This window comes from Camelus dromedarius, chromosome 6, assembly GCF_036321535.1.
Source record: "Camelus dromedarius isolate mCamDro1 chromosome 6, mCamDro1.pat, whole genome shotgun sequence".
Classification (NCBI taxonomy): domain Eukaryota; kingdom Metazoa; phylum Chordata; class Mammalia; order Artiodactyla; family Camelidae; genus Camelus; species Camelus dromedarius.
Window position 1 is genome coordinate 65554615 of NC_087441.1, and position 16787 is coordinate 65571401.

Genomic DNA, 16787 nt, shown 5'->3' on the forward strand with positions numbered 1-16787 from the left:
GAGCACTTAGGATAATGGAATCTGGTGCTTTCTTTCTCCCCTGGAACATGCAGGGAGGCTTGAGAGATTTCACTTGACAGTGGTTTTAAGTTAGGAAGGAGAAGGATTCAGGAGTGAGACAACATGCTCCCATCTTTCCAGAATTCCTCTTCATAGTTAACTGGTAAAAATATGAATAAAAATATGAATGACTAAATCCATTCTTCTTTTCTTGAATTTATTAAATAATTTTGACACAAAAGTTCATTTTTCTTCGCAAGTACAGTTCTAGGTTCTTGTTTGTTGTTTTATTGATTTTAAATTAATTTACTGTCAAAAATATTTTATCTATTGTTGTCTCTGTTCTGTTATAATGTAAGGCCCATAAGGATGGAGCTGGTGTTTATGTTCTATTTGTTACCCAGTATCTAGAACGATGACAGGTACATAGTAGGTACTCAACAGAAAAGTGTAAAATGAATTCTTTTTATTTTTATGTTCAACTTAACTTGCCTGAATTTTGTGTGTGTGTGTGTGTGAACTATGCTTCAAATGAATCACCCTTAACAACTACAACAGAAAAGTCTATCCAATTATGTTTACCATTATTTACAAAATAAACAAAAGTTCTTTTCTATATATAGCAGGGATCTTTTTACCTTTTTTGCTGCTTTATCATTCTCTTTTCTGACTTGAAATTAATTGCATTTAATTTGTGATAGCCCATTGCTTCTTCTCTTCAGATTGCTCTTTAATATTTTTGCTTTTTTAAGTCTTCCAGACTTATTTAATAATACATATGTTTTTATTTTTATTTTATTTTTTAAATTTAATTTTATTTTTTAATAGCAGTACTGGGGATTGAACCCAGGACCTTGTGCATGCTAAGTATGCACTCTACCACTGAGCTATACCCTCCCTCCAATATATGTTTTTAAATATAGCTCCATCTAATGGGTTATAATCATGTAAATCCATGTTTATAGGATACATGAATAACCCAAAGAATTAGCAACTGGAAATGTCACTATATTTGCTAATCACTGATATTTTCTAGTGGCTAATGCCTTGCTCCCTTCTACTCAAGATTTTAAAACTAGATCCAGCCTCACCCTGATGAGTCTACACAACTGTGAGTCAGAGAGTCAGCCTGTACTTAATTAAAAGCTCTTTCCCTTTTAGTTGAAGACTTTGAAAAGTCTCCCAGTTCACAATTAGTTATCCTTGTCTTCACATACATCTTCTCCTCGCTGAAGCACATCCACAGGAACATCAGACAAGAATTAATCTGCTCCCTGTTGTGTCTGACTAGCCACCTTACCAGCCTTCTGGCTGTCTTGCTGATTCCTAGTTAACAGAATCTCTTGATGGGTTTGAAGACTGGTTTAAAATAACTTCATTATCGATGGAAAATCATTCCTCTCCTTGTCTTGTTTCAACTGACTCTTCCTGCCTTGTTTTATATATACACCCCGCTGGTCCGCAGTTTGGAGAAGTATTATATATACACTATTTATATATATATATATATATATAAATATACTAACATTCACCTGTGCTTGCACAGTCATACAAATACTGAATGATACCACCGCTACAATCACCAAGATCAATCATGAGTGCTCAGGTTAGCTTCTTGTAGAGTGATGCCAGTTTAGATGGCACTGGAGAGGACAAATTTGGCTAGATGGCTATGATTCTGAAGGGGACAGATGAGGCATAAATATGGCTACACTGTCTGATGTAATTGCCTACATAGTTGTTTATTTTTTACTACTATCATCATCCCACCATCATCATCACTATTTACAATGATATCTATTTGCTATTTCTTTGCCTTATAAGCACAGCTTGAATTTCATTAAATCTCATTAAATTGAATGCTCTAGAATATTAAGTGTACCTATATTTACCAAATCCAACATATTCTCCTAGCCACCAAATTTATTTCTATTTTAAAGAAGGGAATTCTGATGTTCAGAACAGAAAAGGCCATTTTTTCCTAATGGCCCATATATGTCAGTGATGGAGCTGGTAATAAAACCCTAGTTGTCTGACTCTCCAACTCAGTGCTCATTTGAAATTGCATTCTTCATTCAATGAAAGCTAAATGAGAAAATAAAAGTTACATGCTGATTCCACAGGATATGTCCTGCCAGACTAATGTTACCCATTTCACTCTTTGTGACCCAAGCATACTTCAAGCACTATTTGCTAAATGACCTGTGAAGGTCATTTCATGCAACAGTGCAATATTTGATGTTTCTGAGTCACCCATATTTTGAAATATTAACAAAATATAATTTGTGAGCCTTCTCCTCTTTTCATAAAATTAATAGACTACTTACCCATGCCAGTCTCCTAGTAAGGTTATGAGGACTTATTCATTCAAACTAATAGTAATAATGATAAGTACTGCAATAAGTAGTAAAAAAAAGTTTTTTAAAAGGTTCCCTGCCATTTGCCAAGCAACACCGTAATAATTTAACATATACTATTTCTCTGGAACTCTCTTAAAAACACCTGAGATTGGTATTATTATCATTATTATTATTATTACTTTACTATAAATAAAGATAAAGCTTTGAGCATTCAATTAACAGACTAATGTTTCAAATTCCATTCTTCAGATCCACATCTCTTACACTGAGAATAAGGTATTATTCTAAAGCCTCTCAATTTCAAATCTAAAAATAAATATGAAGCTGAATTGAAGAAAGAGAAACTGTTATCATCAATGTCTTCTGTGTGATCCAGAATACTTTACTAGATATGCAATGAAGCACGCATAAGTTGTAGTCTACATTCTAAACAGGTCTATTTATCATCACAATAAAAAGGCATATATATTTTTTATTATTTAAGAGAAGCATAACCACTTTCAAAGAGCTTAATAGATGCTTTTTAAAATTTGTGTTTATTTTTAGACATAATATTTAACTACCAAAAAATAAAAGGTGCCTTATGAATTGCCACATAAAACAGATATTAAACTAGGCAGATAATTGCCTTGGTTTATTACTTTTCTTTCATTAAATATTTATGAAGACAGTCTATCTATAGAAAGTGTCATAAAAAAGAGTAAGAGTAACACTACTATTGAAATATTTAAAAGTAACTCAAAAAGCTTTCATGCTCAGGGGTCAGGAATCTTAAGAACAGAGAAGAAGACATATCAAATAAAACTCAAAATGAGATATTCTAAAAGAAAACGGGTAGGAAATGAACATGAAAAATGTATCCCGGTAATTCCCAGACTAAAGTAGCAGGGAAAGAGGTCTACTACTAATGTACACGGTTTGAAACCACTCACACTAAGTACACACAGTGGTTCTCGTCCTTGGATCTTTTTGAGACTCTGCTGCAGAACTTTTAAAAATCACCTACAGCGGGACCTCTCCGTTTGATATTCTGATTCAGTGAGCAACTCTGAAGTAGAACTCTTGCATCTATACTTTTAAAACAAACAGTAAAGCAAACAAACAGCCTCCTCAAAAGCTTTTGCTGGGTATTCAGCAGTGGAGAACCACAAATGCATCAACTAGATAACTACTCAATCTTAATTCCAGGCGGTAGATTTTTTTTTTTCATATTCTATCATACTTTGGGGTATCAGGGTTATAAATGGTGCTACCCAGTTCAAAAGGAATAGATAATTAAAAGAGGAAACAGGAGAAAAAATATGGCAAGAACCTATTTACCTGATGGGAAAAAACACAAAATAAATAAATGATAGGATTACACATATAATGGTGACATCTCATGTATTTTTTAACCTAAAGATCCTAGTATTGTGTCTCATATTTGGCATAAGTATATAATAACTACTTGATGAATCAATTAATTATAATAGAAAACATTTGGCTATAATAAAAGAATTTTATTAAAAAAAGAATAAAAGTTTGGTGAAGGAAAGTATGTATAATTGCTATGTTAAACATTACTAATATGGAAATCTTTCGACTGAAGTGTACCAAAGATAAATACACAGAGAAACCCATCCTGTTGATGTTATCCTTCATAATGTTGAATTAAAATTTGGGATATCAAGCATAAAATTTAGACTCTAGTAATATAGATGTAAATTTGTATTTGCATTCCAAGTTTTGAAAATTGAGATGTAAATATAAATACGATCGAACCCTCAGGACTATGGGAAAGAAAGTGATATTATGAAGTTCTTCCTTCATTCCTAGTACAATGTTTTGCAAATAAAGAGCTTTTAATATTATCTCAGATGGCCTTAGAGAAATGTGAGCTTCTAAAAAATAAAAAACTTTGACTAGTGACAAGATTATACTGCATAGTACAGGGAAAATATATACAAGATCTTGTGGTAGCTCACAGCAAAACAGAACGCAACAATGAATATAAGTATGTTCATGTATGACTGAAAAATTGTGCTCTACACTGGAAATTGACACAACATTGTAAACTGACTATAACTCAAAAAATGTTAAAAAAAAAACTTTGACTAGTGAACTGGAGGTATTAAAAAAAAAACAAAGATGCACAAACTACAGAGAATAACATGGCTGCTAAGGAAACTGTTTTAGGAGTTTTGGCTTTTAAAGAAACAAGATTATATTCAAAATATTAAACAATCAACATTGTAGGGACACTTACCAATTGGAGCAGAAGCTGTAACCAACCAATCCAGCTGACCATCACGCTACAGTTTCACATCAGCCCTACAAGTAAAAATGCCCTGATCAATAAAAACACACAAAAATTCCTTTATGGACTACTGCATTCTGTTGATTCTTATTTTGTGGTTGGCTTTATTCCTTTGACAACTATATAAGTTTAAAAAGCTAAAGCTCTAATCTGTTCTTAGAAACAATGATCAGGACATATATGTAAACTAAAAAAAATGTGCAGTATATTGTATATATGTATTGACATGCAATATAATGTATATGTGCAGTTATGCTGTAATAATTCTACCTAATAAAACTGGAAAAGGGAAAAAAGCTTGTAAAAATTCCCTAGTGTATTAGGAAAGTTAGGACTCAGGATAAGTTGAATTTCATAAGCAAATTAGGATCATCATGAAGTCTCACAGAACTTCCTAGAGCATAAGAACAACAAGCAAGAAGCAGTGTCAGGGTCTGAAACGCTCATTGTAGTGGTCACAGGAGAGAGTGTTCTTCAACTTCTTGTTGGCTTCTCATCCTAGACAAGAAGAGACAGAGCTAAAAGAGTGAAGAGGAACTTGAAATTTTATAGAGAAACAAGTCACTTTAGTAAGCTCAGTTGTTAGGGTCCAGATCAATTATCTCCTTGTAAAAAATTACTGTGAACGTGATTGTAAATTCTAATTTTCAACAAAGGATGAAGATTTGGAGAGGATCCTGGAACTCCAGAGACTGGCATCCATAAAAACGTCTTGTTAAGCCTTTCAAAAAACATCATTAAGGATAACTCATGACACTCAAACTAATATCCATATCCACTCAATCAGTAAACATACACTGAGCACTTATTAAATGTAAAGCCTTGGGCTCTAGAGTGGGGAGAAAGATGAATTTCGGCTCTCTACGAAATTCTCTGGCAGGGATTGTAATATTACATAGGCTGGAAGTTAAGGAAATACTATATACATGGTGGGATTTAAGTTCTATAAGTTCGTCATATTAATTTGGAGAGACTTGAGTGATACAAGTTTGATGAGCCTAAATTCAATAGGCTGATATTCCAAATCCAAAAACGATAGTAAAAGTGAATAGAGGTTAACCTAGAACATGGTGTGTATGGATATTCCACACAGGGATTTGTCCTTCATTCTTTCCTATAAAAGATTTTTATATAACAACATAGATGACAAATATATATCTATGTAAAGCTGAAATGAATAGCTAAAGTATTAAATGACAAAATTGAGACTCAAGTGTACTCTGATAGTTGATGAGTTCAAATAACATAACAGAATAAGAAGAAAGGTAAAGTCTTGATTTGGGAGCAAAATAAACCAATCGTGCAAGGATGACACAGAGTAGACCTGGCTTGACAACAGTTTCAGTGAAGAGATTCAGATTTATCTGGCCATAATTCTATATAAATTAAAAAAATGATCTGCAATTAAAAATGTTCTATTTACATGTATTATCTGATGTTTATTTTAGCATTCTTCACAACAAAAAATGAATGCAACATGAAAGCAGAAGTTTAGGGGAAAAATTATTATACATCAAGAGCCAGTGGACATATAACACAGCCCAAAAAAAGACTTTTTAATCACAAGAAAATGTTATATAAACAGAAGGATATGTGTTTGATATTCAGCATAATTTTACCTTATGTAGAAACTTTTATAGAAATCATACTGAAATGATATACGTCAAACATTTAAAAGAGGTCTCTCCACAGTATCTGAGCTCAAGGAGATTTTTTTTAAATTTCTTTTTAATTTTTTAACTTTCGTAAGGGTTTCCAAAAGCCATACTTTTGGAATCAAAATATTGTTTTAAATAAACTAACCAATTAGCCTCCTCACTGACAACTTTGAACTGGTTTTGTCTTATTACTATTTAATAGAATCTATCGATGATTGTGGGAAGATAAATTAGATTTAAAATCTCTGCAGAAAAAACTCATTATGCAAATAATTTGCCCTGAGATAAGAAGCAACTCTCTGCATTATTGTAAAATGCCTGTGCACACCGCACTCTTTTTCTCTCATCTTCTTTTATCATCTATCCATTTTCAAATCACTCAGATCTTTTTTGCAAACAATATCTAGACAATAGTTTGCTAACTGTCTATCCCTCCTTTTGTGGGAGTGATCCATTATCAGCCAGGCAGTGGGAGAGTCCCCACTGGGTCTGCTGAGTGAAAGGTGCAGAGGACAGGCTGCACTGCCTCTGGGGTGGGGACTAGGTTCAGCTGAGATGGTCAAGAGGGAACTTTGAGCAGCCTGCAGTAACACTGAAACTTTGGATGTCAGAATTAGACACTAAGGAGAATCCAAAATAAAAATGAAGGAAGAGGATCAAAGACATGTCTCTTTTATATCATAATTTTGTCTTAGGTCAGCTTTTGAAGTGCTGAATATGTGCACTAAGATGGGGCCAACACATAAACAAACTTTGACTATTACTTCCAGTCCTCAGATCGATAAAACAGTGTTTATTGACTGATGGTACAATAGTTGCAGAGCAGAAAAACATTTCTGAGGAGTGGTAGGTAAGCTCAAGGGACAAAGGAGCATTATATATTGCATTTGTGGACATATGGATGCTATCAATAAATTAGATTAAATGTATTTTTGGAATTATATAAATGAGGAAGAATTTCAGTTGATTTGATGCCATGGATATTTCTAAGACTCACACAAATTTAAAATTAATATAAAATTACAATAGCAGGAAATTTTAACTTTATGGGGTTTAGAAGTTATGAAGTATGGAATAAATCCAACCATCTGGCAACATTAAGGACGAAATTTAATTTTTTGAATTATCAACATACAGCTTAAAGATTTATGTCCAGACATAAAATAAAATCCCAAAACTTTTGAAGTATGCCTGTTAAGCCAGGTAGACATTTAGAATTGGAGGAAAGAAATCATCATTTAAATAATTACATTTTAAAATGATAGCTTATTTTATCATATGCTAAAAATTAGTTTCTGAATTATTGAAAAGTATGCTCAGCAGATTTTTATATATCCCTTAAGTATTTTCCACATCTAATAGAAATGGCTGTTTTTCATAAAATCATGAGGCTCAGAGCTTTTCTATATACATTCAGTCTTTCTTTCTAAACCCAAATAAATTTGTTCAAGTTCTTTAAATGTTTCCTAGTATAAAATTTCTATATGTATACACATATATATGGAAAAGTCTAAATAGCATATAGTATAGGCTAATTTATTTCTACTTTTTTCTATGGGGCCTATGTCAGTTACATTTTAATAACTATTGAAAGATTTATTCTATTAATTTCTTGCTTATTTAAAAAAAAATTATCAACCACGACTTAGGTGTTCATTATAGAACAATAAACAGAGCCTCTAGCGAGACTCATAGAAATGATATAAAAATGACAGGAGATTGGGGTAAAAGGATCTGAAATCCATGACATTCTCAAACTCACTGATCCCATTTTAGCTTTCACATATGAAGTATGACATAACAGCTAGACAATATGCCCTAGAATTATCATAGAAGTAAATGAAAGTCTCAGATTCTCTCGGCATAGACTTGTTCTGGGTCTTAATCTAGAAGAAAAATAAAAATAAATAAATAAAAACATCTTTCTGACCTTCTATTTCATCATGTCATCTAAGCCACTTTTTTGGCTGGTGACCCACTCAGAAAGGTTAATCACCCATGGTAGTGTCATATTAGAAGTAAAAAAGTGGATTCTGAAGTCAAACTGGCCAGGTTCACAACTCAGCTCTGCCATCTCTTAGTTACGCCCCTTGGGTAAGTTGCTTGGCTACTCTGTGATATAGTTCTCTTTAAAATGTAGGTAATAATATTACTCACCTCATAGGGCTAATGTGAGAATAATCAAAAAATTATTACAGGTTTAAACATTGCCTGATACAGAGTAGATGGCTAGATGTGTGTTTGCTATTATTACTATCATTTTGCCCTTTGATTAACTTATCTGAAAATAGAAAAACTGGGTAGAGTTAGCATAAACTTACAACTCACAGCCTTCCCTTCTCTCTTCATCTCTCCTCACTAAAGATAGACCTTTAGTAGTATTATAACAGAATGTAAACGTTAAACTAAAGTTAATCTCACCTACTTCTTTTAGCATTTTAAGGACTCGTTCTGCTGATTTTGATGAAAAGGGCATAGTTTTCCAGTACTGAGTAAAAATAAATTTCCTCTTTTCCAAGAAGAAAAGATTAGACAATTGTGGTTTACAAAAACTGGTTCCTGTCTCTTTCAGAAAAGGAAAACAGAGTTTTCTTTACATAATGGTGTGGAGTCCAGTTTATAGTGTGTCACTGAGATTATACCTGATAGACCACCAAATGCTTCAGTGTGGGTAAATAAAAGAATACAGGTTTGATGTACATCTTAAAGTGGGTAGAGGCTGGGAGTCTGGAGAGGCTGTGTAGACATAGGAAGTAGCAGATTGAAGAGAAGGAATACGGAAAACTCAGGTAGATAACAGTAGAAGCCTTTCTGGGAAGCACCATGCAAGTAGGCAAGAGAGAGAACATTACAAGGACATTACAAGAACATTACAAAATGATTTCACTGTCCACGAGACATGTTGGAAGAGACTATTTGACAGCTAAACTGTCTTTGTATAAATTGCTTGGGAACTTTTAGTGGTTGCCTCTAGATTTAGAATATGAAATATGTATTTCCTCCTTCTTCAGTCAAAAGTAGCCTGATTTACCCTTGAAGAGTGAGTTTACTTCTCCCAAAAGTATAGTGGCAAGGCTGTTCAAGCAGACCTGAACAGATTTAATCCGGTTAATTCATCTCATTACTGTGGCCTTGGAATTTAATTTAAGGTTGATCCATAACACGGTTCAAGCCAGGGAGACCACAGGGAAGTACATTTTTCTTCCTTTGCATGAATCTGTGAGATAACATGAGGTATAGGACTGTAGTCATCATAAACAAAGATCCAGGGGCCACCACACAGAACTGAAAAAGTACACTAGTACCATGGAGGATGGAGCAAAAAGACAAGAACAAAAATTAGATGACCGATGACTTATTCACTGTGCCAAGTCACATTAGCATCCTTTATCTAGACTGCTGAGTTATAAAAGTCAAATAAATTCATTTGTGCTTGTTTGTTATACCAATTCATGTTGAGTCTTGTTATTTGCAATTAAAATAGTCCTAACCAATACAAAGTTCACATCTATATCCCTGGTTTACATCACTTGACTAACAAGTGTTTAAGCATGCAGGAATTTTGTTTATTGTGAACCATGAATCTAGTTAGTTGACACCTCTGCTGAAGTATATCACAAAAGTTCAATCTAACCCTCTCTGGTGACCCTCAAGAATCTCTATGAGGTTAAAGGATGCTCAATTAACCAACACTGGGCTAGGAGAACTGAAAAACATTACTAAAAAACATTTTTTCAGTCATTTGTAATCATTGTAAGTTCTACCCTAATAGTCATGGGAAGAACATAACAGCTCTAACTGTATATAATCACTTAAAGATAGCACTCTACAGGTCAAATGCACACACACACACACACACACACACACACGGAGGCACATTAAACTATTCTATTGTGTCAAAAGAAAGGCATAGAAGTGGCATATGCTCCAATCACCATCCACAAATCTTAGATGTGGCCATATCAGCTTTTCTCCTGTATTACTTGGAATAGGAATCACTTTTTGTTTCCCAGAATGATAGGAAAAACTGATGTCAGTACAAAAATTCCATCTGCATTGCCATGTGAGGGCTATTAGCTCACAAGATAAGGTCTCCCAAAAGACTCATCTTCGTATTCTAAAATATGAATTTGAAATTCACTATCTAATTTTGTAAAATACTCTTTGAAATTCAGAATAACAAAAATGGCTTCCTAAAATGCCAAATTGTTTTTATAGTAGCTAGTATAAGAGCCTTGTAGATATACATGCTCTTTCCTTCTTAACAGCTTGAGTATATTGAAATAATAGATTAGACCACTTCATAACATTTGAAACAATATTTTCACAACCATGATAAAAAAAAAATCTCAAGTCTTTAAAGAGTTTTAGGACTTTTAAAAGATGGTAAAGAGCAAAAATAGTAATTACAGTCTACACCTACTTTACGTTCTTTAATATCACACAAGACTTTCCACAGTTTAAATTGTGTGTGTTGTTGTCATTGCTTTTGTTGTTTTTTTGGTTCATTGCTATTTCTTCCTCTAGTCTATAAACTACTAAAGGGCAGGGACAAAGTCTGTTAGGCTGACAAATGGGAAGTTCTCAATATCTATTTGTTGAATGTATAGGTGAATAAATTAATGAATCATAAGTGAATGGGTAAGTGAACAAGGGTCATCCTAGACTGTGCATTGATCTGACAATGAAGGCAAATGCCTCAGTGGCATTAGTGTGTTCATATCCTTGTTGAGTAATCTCCATTTACTTACTGGACAAATATTTATTGAGCACATACTCTGACCAGCAGAATAACGACGTGTAGACCACCACACAGAGCAGCATGGTAGTTGGCAACTCATGCTCTTCTGAGAGAATATCAGCTTCAGAACCATCTATAAGTGGACTTAAGGGTCCTGCTAAAAACAAGCAAGCCTAACTGTTCCAGTTTGCCTGTGTCTGAGATGGTTCTTGGGCCTTGGATTTTTAATATACTAATTCTGGGAAAGTCCTGTCAAAGGAAAAACTGCATCAAATGGTGTTAAACAAGCAAAGGACATTTTATTCAAGACTACTGCAATAGGAGAGAGAAACTGAACTCAACTCCACTGAAACAAAGGTGAAAATGGTTTTAAGTTCTGGGGAGAGCTAGTGGGAAAAGTACTGGAGGATACTGGGAGGACTGATTAATAGGATTAGACCATTTGTGCTTGCTAATTGTTGTTTATTAAAATTAAACTCCTGCCCTTCCACAGAAACTGGGAAATAGCATGCCATCTTTCTTGATAATTACATATCAAAGGATGACTACCAGGCCCCTCAGAAAGACATCTCTGGGCTGTGAAGCCTGGCAAGCGGCTACAAGAAGATGTACATCTCAAAGGGGCAGAAAAAAGTTACAATTGAAAACTTCCTAAAGTAAATGCTCTAAGGAAAGGGAGCTCAGAGGCCTACAGTCAGGGAAAAAAATTCTGAAGTTCAGGCAAGCTGAGGAGAATGTTAAGGCCCTCATGATCAGTCTCGAGCAGACTGGGAGAGCTGATCACCTGCTGATGTTAGGTGTTGCACAGAACTTCACCAAAATTTTTCTATAGCTGAAATTTGGAATATTCACATTTAGCAAATTCTCATATAAATCTATAACTTCATCAGCTTTTGCAGGCCTATCAAGAAAGTGACCCCCCCCCCACCTTGGAAAATAACTATCTCAAAATGCAATAATGATTTTTGTTTTCATGAAATAGTTCATGAATAGTTGAAATAGTTTTTCATTTTCATGAAATAGTTTTTAGAAACACATATTTTTGGATCTTTTGCTAGACTGTACTAAAATGAAGATTTCATATGCAGTAAAAAGCTTTAAACAAATCACACACACAAAAGCATTCAAAGAATGAATCTCTATTTCATGATGCTTCTGCTGTACCAGAATCCCTAGAACATCCCATAAAGGACTTTAATTTATATTCACATATCCCACCAACTTATCTTAAGACTCATGATTATTTTCGACACTGAGTAAAATCAAAGACTTGAGATCTGCTTCTTTTGAAACCTTGAATTATAAGAATTCTGCCATATGGTCAGCTTTGATCATTTAAACTCTGATGATAAGGACATGATAATTTGTATGTGGCTTGAAATAGCAGATCTGTTGAAATAAGTATTTTTGCCGTAATGAAAAATAAATCTCACAAGTTTCCAAGTTAAAGTGAGTTCGGGTTTTATGTAATAATACACTGTATGGTTGAACTGTATTGTTCATTTCCTGTAGTTTTAGTTTTTAGGAAAGTTCTGAGCCCAAACAGTGAAGGTGTTAGACTCTAGAAACTGCACTGAATCAAACACAGTATTAGAGACAAAAAGAACATCTTTTTCCAATGCCTGGGGCCAATTCATTGTTGGCTTGAGCAAAAAAAAAGAGTGAAATGAGAAAGTCTAGATATTTTTGTAAAGAAACAAATAAATTATTGAAGTCAAAATGAGGTCAACAATTTTCAATGTTTATCATATTAAAAGAAAGAACATCACTTCATCAGTAGCCTAACACTACATTAATTTTCTTCAGTGGGCAGAAAAGTGAATTGGTAATTCCAGGAGAGTTTTTATTTTTCTGCTAGTTTCAGGAATCTGCTTCTCTGTGATGTGTGTGTGTGTGTGTGTGTGTGTGTGTGTCTGTGAGAAACACTTCTGAGAAACTATCCAGACTAAATAAAATTAGGAAAATGTCATAACTTAGGTTTATGATTTATTAGGTTTATTAAAAACTTAGGTTTTTGGGATTTGAGAGAAAAACATAAACCCAACTGAGCATACATAACAATTAAAAGATGTTTGGGTGGGTAAGAATACACCTAAATTGTGAATCAACTTTGGTAAAATTTTAGGAATGGAAATGTTGTGTTGAAGGTCAAGACTAAAATGAGAGCTTGTTTTTTTTTTTAATTATGTTTTATTTTACTCATTCTAAAATTATTTACTGACCATCTTCTATGTAATCAGGCATTAAGATAGGTATTATATGGATGGGAATGGTCTCTGAGGAAGTAATATTTAAGAAATAGACTCACATGTATATCACTCCAATACAGTAGAAACCTAGTTCTTCTTGCAACATGGGATAGGTGAGTTTGTCAGCAGAACAGCCCTCTTCCATATTATCTTTCTGAAGTAAATTGCAAGAGACTATGTCATCTTCAATATGTGGATTCTAAGATTATCCTGGAAGTTGCTTCCATTATAGCTAACTGAAATGGAGAAATACTAGTGGTAGGGGTGAGGGACAAGTGCAGGGATATTTAACAGTCCAGGGTTGGAAGTGACCCAATTCTCATCTGTTCACCTTACATTGAATACAACTGGTCACAGGATTTCAGCTCAATGCAAGAGAGCCTGTAAAATTTTGTCTTATGCTTCCCATATAAACTTCACAATATGAAAAAGGAAACGTGTGTTCTTGGTGGACAGTTTGCCATTTCTTCCACAATCTATTTCTCTCACCACTAAATATTGCTCTGTACTCCATCACCAAGAAGGCAACTCAAAATCCAATCCACTTGTTGCATACAGTACAAAGTCCAGGGTGTATAGATGCTGCACTGTCTTCTCCATCATTTCCAGAGGTGGCTTCTCATAATTTAATGACCCACACATCAAAAAGGCCAATTATTTGCATTTTCCAACCTCATATGCCCATTTTATACACAGGAGAAAGAGAGCAATAAAAACTACCATTTCAAAAATTTTTGTTGTTGTTTCTATTTACTTTTCTTTTTTTAAATTGAAGTATAGTCAGTTACAATGTGTCAATTTCTGGTGTACAGCATAATGTTCCAGTCATGCATATATATACCTATACTCATTTTCATATTCTTTTTCATTAAAGGTTAATATAAGATATTGAATATAGTTCCCTGTGCTATACAGAAGAAATTCATTTTTTATCTATTTTTATATATAGTGGTTAACATTTGCAAATCTCAAACTCCCAAAATTAATCCCTTCCCACCCCCTTATGCCCAGTAAGCATAAATTTGTTTCTTATGTCTGAGAGTCTGTTTCTGTCTTGCAGATGAGTTCATTAGTGTCCTCTTTTTTTTTTTCCTTTTTTTTCTTTTTTAGATTCCATGTATAAGTGATATCATATGGTATTTTTCTTTCTCTTTCTGGCTTACTTCACTTAGAATGACAGTCTCCAGGTCCATCCATGTTGCTGCAAATGGCATTATTTTATTCTTTTTATGGCTGAGTAGTATTCCAATATATAAATATACTACAACTTCTTTATTCAGTCATTTGTCAATGGACATTTAGGTTGCTTCCATGTCTTGGCTATTGAATATAGTGCTGCTATAAACATTGGGGTGCTTATATCTTTTTGAATTAGTGCTCCCTCTGTATATATGCCCAGGAATGGGATTGCTGGATCATATGGTTAGTCTATTTTTAGGTTTTTTAGGAGTCTCCAGACTGTTTTCCATAACAGCTGCACCAAACTACATTTCCACTAGCTGTGTAGGAGAGTTCCCTTTTCTCCACACCCTCTCCAGCATTAACTATTTGTGGACTTTTTAACGATGGCTATTCTAACTCATTGTAGTTTTGATTTGCATTTCTTTGATAATTAGTGATATTGAGGATTTTTTCATGTGCCTATTGACCATTTGTATGTGTTCATTGGAGAACTGCTTGTTTAGGTCTTCTCATTTTTGGATTGGGTTGTTTGTTCAAAATGTTGAAGAATACAATATATACAGCAGTCACTCATCTATAACAATCATAGCTTCTTAACTGGCAATGATCATGGAAGTCTCCACCCTGACAGTAAGAGAAAGTCTTTAGTTGACCTAGATACTATTACCTGGAAGAAATTATTATTCTTCTGTTGTTCATCTATTATCGTCCAGAGCCACATCTAAAGGGGGTTGTTGGAGAGTACGTCCTCCTTGAGGGCTGCACAGATTTCACCACTCCCTACTTGTTACATACAGAAATTTGATGGCTAAGAAGCTGCTACAAGGCTTGAATAGTCAAAGGCTCCTTCAGTGCAGGCTCACATTTCTTTGGAATTACAAGCTTTCAAAAACAGTACACTTCTGATATACTTGCTTACAGTCAGTACCAGGTGCCAGTAACCACAACTTAAATTTTCTCCTAGGCATAATTCTCAAATCTGATTTATTTCCTTTCTTCCATGCCCCTAGGTCTCTCTCGATAGCAGCTACCTTGAGGCCATGTGAAGTGACACACTTGAGTGGAAAGGAAGAACTTTTAATTTAAACCTTTCAAAGTTGAGTTCTTCTGTTTAATGAGAATGGGGATGAACCTTTGTTACTTATGTTCTTTTAAAATCTTGGTTTCTCTTGTTTAAGTTTCAAAACTCTTAACCCTTTTGTTTCTGCTCCCGAATCAGTAAATTCTAGACCAACATGCTTGCTTTTGTGTAACATCTTCCTACCCACAGTAAGTAACAAGCTATCCAAGCTACGAACATTCTGCTCTCCAACCTCTTCCAAGGCTACAGATTTTGTAGGCATTTACTCTACTTTCTTCGCTGTTGAAGGCAACACTTCTCCTTATCAGCAAGGTTAGACTAACTGCTATAAAAGCTAGAAGCCAAAATGTACATTGGTGTAAATATAATAGAGGATTACTTTTATTCATGTAAAAGTATTGGGTAGGTGAACAAATTAATGCGATCGTACTTGTCCACACAATTGTTCAAGAACCTATTTTGATGGAGCCACTGACATTGTCAATATGTGTTCAAGGGCATCTGAGAGTTACCTCTAATACAAGTCATACCAAAGTTCATAAAAATGGGGGAATGCGGGGAAGATTTTAGCAGCTAAACCTCAATGTATCACATGGCATGTCGGCTTATATTCCCTTGGTCAGAATTAGTCGCATGGCTCTAACTAGCTGTAAGGGAAGTGGGAAAGGCACTGTTTCCCTTTGAAATCTATGTTTTGGAAGGGGGAATACATTTTTTTCTTGGTGGATAATTAATCAAATTTGCTACAAGCTGTGATTTAATAAATGAGAAGTAAAAGACATTTTGGGGTGGTTGGATTGGCCTGGCTTTTCCAAACTAAGTGATATAAGATGTCTTAAAGTGGAAAGATCTTGTTCTGCTGTTGTTTTAAACGTCTCAGTGTAGGCCACTGTGACTAAAGTACAGTGAAGAAAGTGGAAAAGGTGATGCTAAAAAGTGGAAAGGTACTAGGGAAGAACAAATCTGACTCCATATTAGATCTGTTTATTTGGCTCTAAACCTATGCTTTGCTCCCTGTGCTTAGGCATGCTGGCTCTGCACCTTTTGTAAAAGAAAGTTGCCTATAGCCTGAAATATACAGGATAGCACTGACCTTTAACAGTGTAACACTTTTCCATGCATACAAAGATAAAAAGCTGTAGAATCGAAAATAACATTGTCTTGTTAGAGGTTTACAGAGACACCATGACCTGACCTATGTGGACAGTTGCAAGAACAAA

At 34.4% G+C, this 16787-nt stretch overlaps 1 long non-coding RNA gene across 1 annotated transcript in view; it reads right to left on the bottom strand.

The window, feature by feature from the left end:
* LOC116154329 (uncharacterized) overlaps positions 1–16787 on the bottom strand; it is a 362636-nt gene that overhangs the window by 19970 nt on the left and 325879 nt on the right. The window contains exon 5 of the long non-coding RNA XR_010381471.1: positions 4606–4670. This is a non-coding gene — a long non-coding RNA (uncharacterized LOC116154329). The remainder of the gene's footprint in view (positions 1–4605; positions 4671–16787) is intronic.